Below are 11,659 nucleotides of genomic sequence, written 5' to 3'. Positions count from 1 at the left end.
TGACTTTGAGCTGGAAATCAACAGAAGGATGGTGAATTAAACAAGGGCAAAAATTTGGAGGATGAATAATTCTCTATTGCAAAAGGAGTGGGTATTGGCCCAAACCAGAGATGAAATCAGGAAGTTTCACGAAAGCAATAAGAATGAAAATACAACGTACCCAAGCCTTTGGGATACAGCAAAGGCATGTATGGAGGAACGCTGATAGCAATACATGCATGTATTAAAAAGGAAGAGAGACTTCTGCTTGATATGCTGGCACAAAATTTACACCAATTAGAGTAGAGTCAACAGAACAATCCTACTAATAGCAAAAATAATGAAATAATAAAATTCAGAGCTGAAATACAGGAGAGGGAAAACAAGAAAATTATGGAAAATATTAAGGCAGCTAAAAGTTGCTTGTTTGAAAGGATAAACAGAATTGATAGACCTCTTGCAAGCCTAAACACAGAAAGGAAAGAACAAGTTTCAATAGCAAGGATGAGGGATGAAACAGGGGACATTACAATGGACCCTAATGAAACAAAGGATAATTACACAGTGCTATGAAGGCCTGTATTCTAACGAATTCAACAACTTGGAGAACATGGACAAATACTTGGATAAACAATTCCTTCCTAGACTAGCCCAGATGGATGTCAAGAACCTCAACAGACCCATAGCAATGGAAGAAATAGACAAGGTTATCAAGGGATTACCAAAAAAAAATCCCCCAGGCCAGATGGCTTTACAGGAGAATTCCACGAAGCATTCAAGGAAGATCTGACACCAATTGTACACAAACTCTTCCAGAAAATAGAAAAAGAAAACTCCCAAAGTCTTTCTATGATGCTAGTATAACTCTGATACCTAAAGCAGACAAGGATCCCACAAGAATCAAGAACTACAGGCCAATATCCCTAATGAACATTGATGCAAAAATTCTTAACAAAATACTGGCAAATAGAATGCAAAAGCATATAAAAAATTAATTCACCATGACAAAGTGGGATTCATATCAGGGATGCAAGGATGGTTCAACATATGAAAGACCATTAGTATTATTCACCACATTGACATGAAAAATGATAAGAACCACATGATAATATCAATAGAAGCAGAATAAGCATTCGACAACATCCAATACCCATTCCTGTTTAAGACACTCAAGAAGACAGGAATGAAAGGAAAATTCCTCAATATTATACAAGCTATATGTGAAAAACCAACAGCCAATGTAATAGTCAATGGAGAAAAACAAAAAACAATTCCACAGTAAAAGGGGATCAGACAATGATTCCCCTTGTCCCTGCTCCAATTTAACATTGTACTGGAGGTCCTAGCTAACAACACAAGACAAATAAATGACATCAAAGGAATTCATGTGGGGAAGGAAGAGGTGAAACTATCATTATTTGAAGACTATATGATTTTATACATAAAAAATATCTGAAACTCCACAAGTGGAATGTTGGAAGCAATAGAAGAATATGACAGAGTGGCAGGATACAAGATCAACAAACAGAAGTTTATCAGACTGCTATACACATCAGACAAGACAACAGAAGAGGCAATTAAAAATGTAGTACCTTTGCAATAGCCAAGAACAAATTGAAATATCTAGGGATATACTTCACTAAAAAATCTAAAGAATTGTATGAGGAAAACTATAGAACATTATTACAAGAAACCAAGGGGACCTCAACAAATGGAAGAACATCCCATGCTCATGGATTAGAAGACTTAGTATAGGAAAGATGTCAGTTCTGCCCGAGGCACTATATTAGTGTAGTGCTATCCCAATGTGAATGCCACCATACTTCTTCAAAGAATTGGAAAAAACTAATTACCAACTTCATATGGAGAGGGAATAAGTCCAGAATTAGCAGAGAACTCCTCAAGAAGAAGGACAAAGTGGGAGGGCTTGCTCTGCCTGACTTTAGCATGAATTACACAGTAGTCAAGAGTGTGGTACTATTATAATGAGAGATATTCGGACCAAGGGAAAAGAGGTGAAGACTCAGAAATAAAAATGTAAGCATAGAGGCAACTGATTATTTTTATAAGTGCCCAAAAATGTCAAATGTGAAGTGAGTGCCCTCTTTGATAAGCGGTGCTGGAAATATTGGATATCTACCTGCAAAAAATTAAGCAATACCCTTACCTCACTCCATACACAAGAATAATCTCAAGGTGAATCACAGATGTTGAGGTAAACCCCCAAATAAGTAGGGCCATTAATAAGGGAATTGGGACAAACCACAGAGAATACATAGGCTATCAGAAGTAGGGAAGGATACAAATACAGAGGAATCACAAATTGACAAGTGGGATATACTGAATATAAATCACCTGTGTACATCAAAAGAATTCACCAAGAGAGTAATAAGAATGCCCATGGACTGGGAAAACACCTTTATCAATGACACAGCAGACAAAGGCCTTATTACTAAAATCTACAATACTTTGCTAGCTTACAATAAGAAAAACCTAACTGCCCACTGAGGAGGTGGGCAAAGGACTGTGTTAGACAGGGTTAGCTGTGTTAGACATGGTTCGCTAGAGAAACAAAACCTGAATGCTAATAATTTTATATATATTTATACAGATAGATAGCTATATAATGTAAGAAATAAACAGTTAATTAAATTATAAAGCAGTGCAAATGGCTCAGTGCAACTCACTCCCATGAGACAGTTGTGAGACACTGGCAGTCCTTCAAGTCTTGAGGGCCACCAGGTAGTACTCTATAGAGAAATTTCAGCTATTGGGGCACAGCAGCAAACAGCAAAGCAGGTCACTAACAGTCAGCCAGATGACATGGTCCGACAGTCCCCAGCTCAAGAGATGAAAATTCCAATGGTGTGGTGAAGCAGGTCTTGAAGGAACCTCAAATTACAGTAACACAATCCATGAGTTAGGTGTCCCACAGCAAGTGCAGCTTGCAAATTGAGGTAAAGAACAAGCAAGTCAGCTGCACACTGGTCCAATGATCAAAGAGCAAGAGACAGGAAAGGCAAGGCTTGCTGAGCCATTTATCTCTGCCCTTCAATTAATCCCACATGTGTTTATCAGCCAGGTTGGCCCAATAAACTAACTACCTAATTAGCCATAAGAGAAATGCACATTGAAACAACAATGAGATACCACCTAAAACCGTCAAATATAGCCCAATTAAAAAAATCAGAAAGTAAAAAGTGTTGAAGGAACTCTCATCCACTGCTGGTGGACCTGTAGGTATGTACAGCCACTATGGAAATCAATTTGGCGATAACTAAAACAGGTGGCGACTGATTGACCATATAACCCTGCAATCCCCCTACTGGGCATATGCCCAGAAGAGGCAAGAAACAAACCATGGCCAGAAATCTGTGCACCAATGTTCATCGTGGCACAGTTCACAATTGCAAAGAGTTGTAAACAACCCAAATTTCCATCAACAGAGGAAAGGGTCAAAAAACTGTGTTACATACGTACAATGGAGTATTATGCATCCCTAAAATGCAGTGATGAACACTTGAAGCACATTGCCACATGGGAAGAATTGGAGGAAACCATGCTAAGTGAAGTAAGTCAAGCACAAAAGAACAAGTAGGACATGAGTCCACTGAGGTAAGCTTAAAAATAACAGGCCATAGAGGAAAAGTTGCTATATACCTCCATCCCTGGGGTGAGGTCCAGCAACTAGGGCAGGGGCCAAACCCAATCCAGGGATACATATGGCAGCCAACTAAATAAGAGGGAGAAAGAAAGAGGGGGGAAAAGACATGGGTGAGGGGGAGCAGGTCACTAATCCACCCAATAGGAGGGTATTGTTTATATCTCTACAGGACAAGGAGAGAGAAAGAGCCCCGGCTTCAACCTGATGTGCCAAGATGTGAATACAACATACTGGCATGTATCAGGGAACAACCAGAGAGGTCTGCAGGGCCAGCCGCAATCCCAACTATGTGGACAACCCCCTCCCCTTCAGAAGAATGTACTTCAGAGGACAGCACTGGGGCTAGAGTTGGGGGAGAGGGGCACATTGCATTAGGGAACACAGGAGAAACCCAAAGGGATGGAAAGGGAGGAGAGGACATCCTGGCCCACAATTCCCGAAGGATGGTGTTCCTGTTCAGAGCAGACAGTGTACAGGGAGGACCTCACCAGTGTATAGGGCTGGCCTCACCACGGGACACGCGTCTCACTGAACCATGACGCTGTGGGGGACAGCACTGGAGACACCGTGCAGAATAGTGCACAGTCTGGCCCCATCACTCTGGGGCGAGGCACTGCGGGCATGCAGCAGAGCAGCAGGGGGAGCAGAGTAATGAAAACCCCAGAAAATACCTTGTGCCCATTCCTCCACTGGATAGGATAATTCAGCACTATATAATTGCTTTTATTTAAGCATTTATTCTATTTAATGTATTTATAAAACTCAAATTATTCTTTTTACCTGAAACTTGCCAGCACTTTCCTCCTACTAGTTTTCACTTACCTCTTCTGTTGTGACCAGAAAATATAACAAAGTAACTAATAAAAGACACAAAATGTTGGACAGCTGACAAAGGTGATGCACAATCATAATGGCTGCCCTCTAAAAATGATAACTAGTGCTGTGTTCAACTAGTGTTGAATTATCCTATCCAAAATCCTGAATCCTCACCTCAAAATATAAATTTAACAAAATCTGTCAATGAAATGCGGCCCGCGTGAACCTTGCCTTTTGCACCAATGGCCCGTGTTTTAGTTGAGTTTGACACCCTGCCTTAGAGGGCAGGTTGGGTCCTCCCTTTATGTGAACCCCAAGATGATACGACCACCACCCCTTTCACACAGGGGCGCTTCTCACTTAGGACCTAAGGGAATGGATCTTTCGGGGTGTGAGGACCCTGTGCTGTGGGCGCCCGTTCCAGGGGGAGCCTTCCTCAGAGCCCATAGTTGAGGATCCCCCCCACCCCCGCGCTCTCTCCCTTCTTCCCCTTTGCTCCGCTTCCAGAGGCTTGGGAACCCAACAGGTCCTCCCCACTGTGCTCCTGCTTGGAACAGAGGACAAGCAGAGCACATGAGGAATGGGCATCCTCCACTGGACAAGCTGTCTCTCACAGCCCCACCCCCTCCCAGGTCCACCCAGCTGAAACAAGGGTCATTTGGTGCCGGCACATGGCAAATCTCTGCATCTTACCATCTGCCATTTCCCCCCAGTAGCATATGGCATCCTGGGGGGTGGGGGGCTATGCGTGTCTTCATCGATTCCTCCAGGCCACTCCAAGAGCCAGCCTCTACACGCCCTTCCTTGATTCTCTTCTCTGCCACAAGGAGGCGACACTGGTGAACTGGCCCAAGTTCTCAGGGGTAATCCCACAGCCAGCTTTCAGAGTGCCCCCAGGGCCCTGCCACGGCCACGGGGCGGCCATCAGAAGTCAGGAGTGGACTATGCCTCACATGCCCCTGGCAGCCTTGTCTTCTTCCTGTTCACCCACAAGGCAGCACTTTGCAACTCCACCCTCGGCCCCTGTCCTTGGATGTGGCCCTGGCCTCGTGGGTCTCCACATATTCTTCCTGCACTGGTTTCTCCCTCTCAGCCTCTAATTCTGGGGCATCCACGTCAAAGACTCCCCTCTTCAGCCTTGATGGCTCCCAGGGAAGGTTGTGGCTAGCAGGGACCCACAGCGAGCAACCCTCATAAGCGGGTCCTTCCCAGTCACACCAGCAGACACTGTCCCTTCCCCACAGGAGAGACGACTTTATCAGTTTGGGGTGGAGTCTGCAGACTGGCATTTAGAAGGAGGTTTTCACTGCAGAGAAAGCCAGGAGGGTGGAGTTTTCCTAGCCTGGACAGTGTGAGCCCTGGACTGATGCCCGGGCAGGCTGCCAGGGAGGCTGAGCCCTGCTGCTGCTGCTAGACACAGGGAGCTAGTCATCACAGCCATGCCACGGCAGCCTCAGAGGTGGGTTTGTCCCTCCTGGGTGCCCCTGCTCCTTTTGGTCTTCCTGCCCCTGGTGACTCGTGAGTGGCACACCAAAGAGGAAAACGACCGCGCTGACCAAAGCTTGATGGCCCTGTACTTCCCGGCCACCGTGGAGTACGCCTTGCACACGTTCAACCTGCAGAGCACAGACACTCACGCCTACAAGCTGGTGCGCATCCTGCACGCCTGGAGGGAACAGGTGGGTGAACAGCCATCCCTCCTGCCCTGCCCTCCCGCATTTGCTGTTACCCGAGGGACAGGGGAGGGTCTCCTGGTGGAGTACACCTTCGTTCACCCTTGGGATCCACAACCAGGCCGTCACCAGGGGGCTGTGTGCGATTGCACTCTCACACCCACCTCATGGATACCGACAGGGTCTCCTTTCACCCAGAGTCCCACAGCACTCCCTGGACGGCGGTCACAGGGGAATCCTCCTCTCAAGGACCCTAATGGGTGCATGACACCTGGGAGTGCTTCCCTGGCTTCCATGCCCAGGGTCTGCAAGTAAGGGAGAAGAGTCCATGGGCCTCCCTGCACCCACAGGAGGGAGAAGCAAGGTTTCTCAAGCAGCTGGTCCTGCCAGTCATCATGGCTCTGAGGCCAGTGCTCCCAGGGAGGCAGTCTGTGTCCTGGGGTTGGAGCTGAGGCTCACAGCCTCTGCGTGACTGTAGGGTCGGTGGTTGAGACAAAAGCTTATAGTTGGAGGTCAGCTTATGAAAGGAATGGAAAAGACGGACCGGAGTCAGAAAAATGAAGACAATTTCAGAGTGTCTTTTGGGGGCCAATGAATTTTTACACCATTATTGCATATGTGCACGCGAGTGTGTGTGTGTGTGTGTGTGTGTGTGTGTGTGTGTGTGTGTGAGCTCACGCACTCGTTCACATGCATGCTAGGTGGCTCTCTGTGGGAATTTTCTTGCTGTGGGTCCAGGTGAAAAATTTGACCAATCTGCTTTGGACAAGGGTCCCTCCCTGGGTCCACCTCTGGAGAGCCATCCAGTAGGGCAGGCAGCGCAGCACCTGCGGAGGCTGCTCATGTGTTGGATTGTGTCTGACTTTGGATGCTTAGGACAGTGAGGGAGGCCTCTCCTCTGGGGAAAAGGACTGGGTGACATGCTGAGGTGAGACTCAGCCTGTGTCTTTCCCAGGTCCCCTACACCCGAGCCTGACTCTCTCCCTTAGCCCTTGACTAGAGAAGACCCCCATAGTCTGAACTCCAGGGATAGAGCCTGATCTGCTACCTAAGCCTGGAAGCCAGTGCATGAGCTAGACTGCTCCTCCACTGTGCACACCTGCACTGGCCACCTGAGGGCCAAAAGGGCTATGTCCCATGTCTGTCTTATTGCTTTTGCTCCCTAGAGGGAGACCACGCTGACTTTCTCCATGGAGCTGGAGCTGGGCCGAACCAAGTGTGGAAAATTTGAGGAGGACATTGAAAACTGCCCGTTCCAGGAGAGCACAGAGGTAAGCAATGGCGACCAGGAGCAGTTTGCCCCTTGGTTTGCACAGAGGGGTCACCATACACTGCAGGGCAAGCTGGGCATGGAGCCAGAGGACCCAGGGATTCTAAGGGCAGAGCCAGTGGTGACAGTGGCCTCAGGTCGCCACCTGCTGGTGGCCATGTGGGTGCAGAGGCAGCAGGCGGCTCCCACCCACAGTGTCTACATGGGCCTCCTTCTGCTCCTGCTGCTGAGGGCTGCATGTAAGGTGGAGGCGTGCCGCATACAGCTTATCTCCTCTCTGTCTCACCCAATCCTGCCTCTGCCTCCGTGGGGGAGGAGCACTGGTTCCTGCTCAAAGCTGACCTTTGTGCTCAGAGCCCTCTTGGCCTGCCTACCCCTCACCCAGACTGAGGGGCTTGTGTGGAGGAGAAACCCTGCTGAACTGCGATGGCCTCCCTGGGAGTAGTGCTGGGCATCCTCAGGGTGAGCATGAGGTGCCCTGGGTGGGGGTTGTGCAGCTGTCTTTGGAGATTCATGGTCCAGGGTTTGCTCCTGGTGTTCCCTGCAGGTCACAGATGGGTGGGTGGGTCAGGGTGGGCAATGGGAGATACAGGCAGCTGTAGGACAGGAGAAATCTGGGTGATGCAGAGCTCAGGACCTCTCAGCACTCAGCAGTCCTCATCTGAAGACACGGGTACAGCCCTGAGCTGGTGGCTCCTCTCGCAGCCCGTTCACCGGTGCTAGCAGGGAGGGGGCAGCTTGTCAGAGCTCAAGGCCTCCTTCACCCCGTTCCTTCACATCATGTCCCCACAGATGCTCAGCTGCTTCTTCACCATCAGCACCCAGCCCTGGAGAACCAACTTTGACCTCCTGAATAGCACCTGCAGTGGTGGTGGCCCAAACACCTGAGCTCGCACCGGGCCACGGCTGCTCCTGCCAGCCGCCAGCGACTCTGTGGGCAGCACTCTTCATGGGCAACAGTCCCCGTATCCCAGGGTCTCGGCCTCTCACAGGGCCCTGGATCCTGTGGAAGCACGTGTGTTCCTCTGCAGTCTCTTTGTGTAGAATTGGCCATTAAATGTCAGCACGCAAGCAGCTCTCTGTGTGGTGTTTTGGAGAAAAGTTGTGGAAGAGGGGCCAATGTTAGCAACCCTGACTCAGCACGCTGAGTGCCCTCTCACCTGTGCACCCATGACCCACAAGCAGATACCCTTCTCCTCCCCCAAGAACCGGCACTTCCCTCCTCATTGGGAGCTGTCCCTTGGCCTTCCTCAGCAGATGGGACAGAACCCATGTATGTGATATGTGAAGGCTTTATGGTGGGGGAATCCCCCCAACTCCTCCCTCAGAGCATGATAGCATCATGTCCCACGGGATTCTCAGTGCCCCCTCTGGACAAATCCGTTGTCATCATGCTACCCTCCTTCTCTGTCTCATGATTCTGCTCTGCTTGCCCAGGACTGTATCCCAAATAAAGTTCTGCTCCCAGTTCTTTTTCTGGAGCTGCTTCTGGGAACAGAAGCAATGCACAGTGCTATCTCAGAGCAGCTTCCTGGAGCTTGTCCCATGCAGCGGGGGACAGGAAAGGCGACCTCCAGTCAGGGTGGGATGGAAGACAGGCCTGGGCCTCTCTCATTCCAACTGGAACCAAAGTACCCCACCAAGAACTCTCCAGTCCATTTCCTGTCTGCTCTCCCCTCTCGTCTTGCTCAGTCATTGCTCAACCATCAGAAGGCACTGTAGCGCAGAGTCCTCTTGAGTTCAGCATGGGCTTTTCAAAGGTCCCCCTTTTACCTGTCCTCATCTGCAGCCATGTCCTGGGAGCTCCCTGGGTAACGGTGTCCCAGGAGTCTACTCAACAGCCAAATGTGGTCTCTGACCTGATGTGAGCCCTTCCCTCCCTGATAGGGGCCTAGGGAGGCCTCAGGACAACACAACCAGAGCCCAAGTCATTGGGCCTGTGTGCAGTTCACTAGTGGCAGGCTCACTTAGATTAGGAAGTGTGCTTCAGGGTCTGCACCCACTGACGAGCACGTCCATATGTTCAGCGGTGAGATGGACACTCTCTCTCCAGGGACGGAAGCTTGTGTGTCTCCAAGTGTGTCTAGCATCCTTGTTAGCTCTCACATACCCTGTCTTCTCTGTCCGTGCCAGGGAGCATGGGGAATGGGAAGCTGTCCCATAATTGTACACAGGGACCCAGCCATCCATTGGTCCCCTGAAGAATCAGTACTCTTGGAAGAAAAGGCAGGGAGTATGTGAGGACGTCACATGAGATGTCCACATGTTTGGGTTCTTTCCGGTGCACAGAACCATGTGCTACCTGCTGGCACAGTCTAAGTGAGGCAGGGAGTAGCTTGCTTTGTTTAATGGCCAATGTCTTGCTGCATGGTCCTGTTTTCCTCAGTCCACATATCTGTCTTCTGCTTAAGTCTTCAGCAATATCAGGGTCAGCAGGGCAGGGTCATTTTGGGGTCTTGCATGGCTGATTCTAACCCCGTTGTTTTAGGCTGTTCTTTGATCTCAGCTGACCTTTCATATGGGAAATAAAATGTGCCAGGACCTTAGATCAGATGGGTGAGATGAGACCAATAAATCCAGTTGTCCACACACCATCATTGTTTGAGCTCAGTGGTGCCATCAGGACTCAGAGTTCAACGTCTTTCCCCACTGCTTGTCCATGTAAACATGGTCCATTCGGCTGTGAGAGAACCTGAAATGCACAGTTGAATATCCACTGTTACATGAGATTAAAAGATTAAAATGATGGGAGGAGTGAATTCTGAAAGTTGTCCAAATAACAACATAAAGATTAGCACCCCAGGTGGAGCAGAGGTAGCTATGAGCCACTCCAATGTGCACTCAGAGCTCTAGAAGCATGAAGAGCAGGAAGGCCTGGTGGAATGGGGGGCGGGGGACTAGGGGTTTCTCAGGCAGATGATCTCTGAGTGTATCCTGCCTAGGTCATGGCAGGTAGCCAGCGCAGGTAGGCAGGTAGAGGCAGAGTGAGCGCTGGTGTTATTGTCACCCAGGCACACCCAGAATTTGGCACCCAGTTTCCCTGCGGAGTGTATCTGAGCTTCCCCTTATACTGATCCCTTCAGAAGTCAGCCTGAGGCAAAAAACACAAGGGCAAGTGATGTGCTTAACGGTGATCCTGAACATGACCCGCAGGGCAGTGGAAATGGGAGGGACAGACGCAGTACACAATACTGGGTGCATCAATGTGTGCAACTGGGATTCAATGCTATGGGCACTTTAGACAGAGCATTCCTCGGTGTTCTCTCTCCAGGGCTGAGAGCTGGGATATCTATCCTCCAACTCCACCATTGGCTGAAGGCTCCTCCCAGGTGTGTCAGTCCATAACACTCCATAACTCCTGCCCCTCCCTGTCTGGAAGAAAGCCTCAGGAATGGGCCTCAGAGGCACGTAGGAAGCTGTGGCAGAGCGTAACCACCACTGTTCATCTGTCAGCCCTAGTGCCCTGCAAGCATCCCCGCACGTTGGGAGCCGACGCTGGAACCCGCCTGTAGGTCATTACTCACATTTTAGTGCGGCCTCTGCGTGCACACCAGTCCGTCACTCCACATTCTGACTTGGGAGAGTGCCTCCTTTAGGGTCATGCTAGTCTTCGTTATCTACACACATGCACACACTCACACGTAGTCATACAGTGCATGGACATATGTGAATATGAATTCACATATACACACACACACAAACAGTCATGTTTGGGGAATCAGCTCCAAGATGCTCCCCAATGGGTCCTGTCACCTCATACTTTCCCTTCCCAAATTGAGTCTAAACTAGGGGGGAATGATGGTTTGAGACTTCTGAAGCTGCGTCACAAGAGGTATTACATCTTCCAACTTTGGTAGGAGACTTTCTCCAGAGGAAGCCAGCCGCCACGATAAGAACTCAAGCAGCTTTGTGGGGGGACCACGTGGAAAAGAAGAGAGACCTTCCACCAACAATCACCACTAATTTACCAGACATGTAGGGGCACTGGAACCTCCAGAACCTATCAAACCTCTGAAATCCTGACCAACAACATCACGAGAGATAACCATTGCTGCTCTAAGATGCTTCATGCTGGGACGGTTTGTCATGCAGCATTTGATAGCTGAAATACTCACTGTGCTCACACATTCGTGTACATGCACACTCTCGTGTACATACAAACAAAGGCACACGCATACACGCGCCCATATACACATTCTCACTAACACTCAGACACTGCTGGTCTGTCCATTTGTCTGACTTGCCTGAGTCAAGTCA

Source organism: Tenrec ecaudatus, chromosome 12 (genome assembly GCF_050624435.1).
Source record: "Tenrec ecaudatus isolate mTenEca1 chromosome 12, mTenEca1.hap1, whole genome shotgun sequence".
In the NCBI taxonomy this organism is placed as follows: Eukaryota; Metazoa; Chordata; class Mammalia; order Afrosoricida; family Tenrecidae; genus Tenrec; species Tenrec ecaudatus.
The sequence above is the reverse complement of the archived record's forward strand: the minus strand, read 5'-3'. Positions refer to the sequence as shown.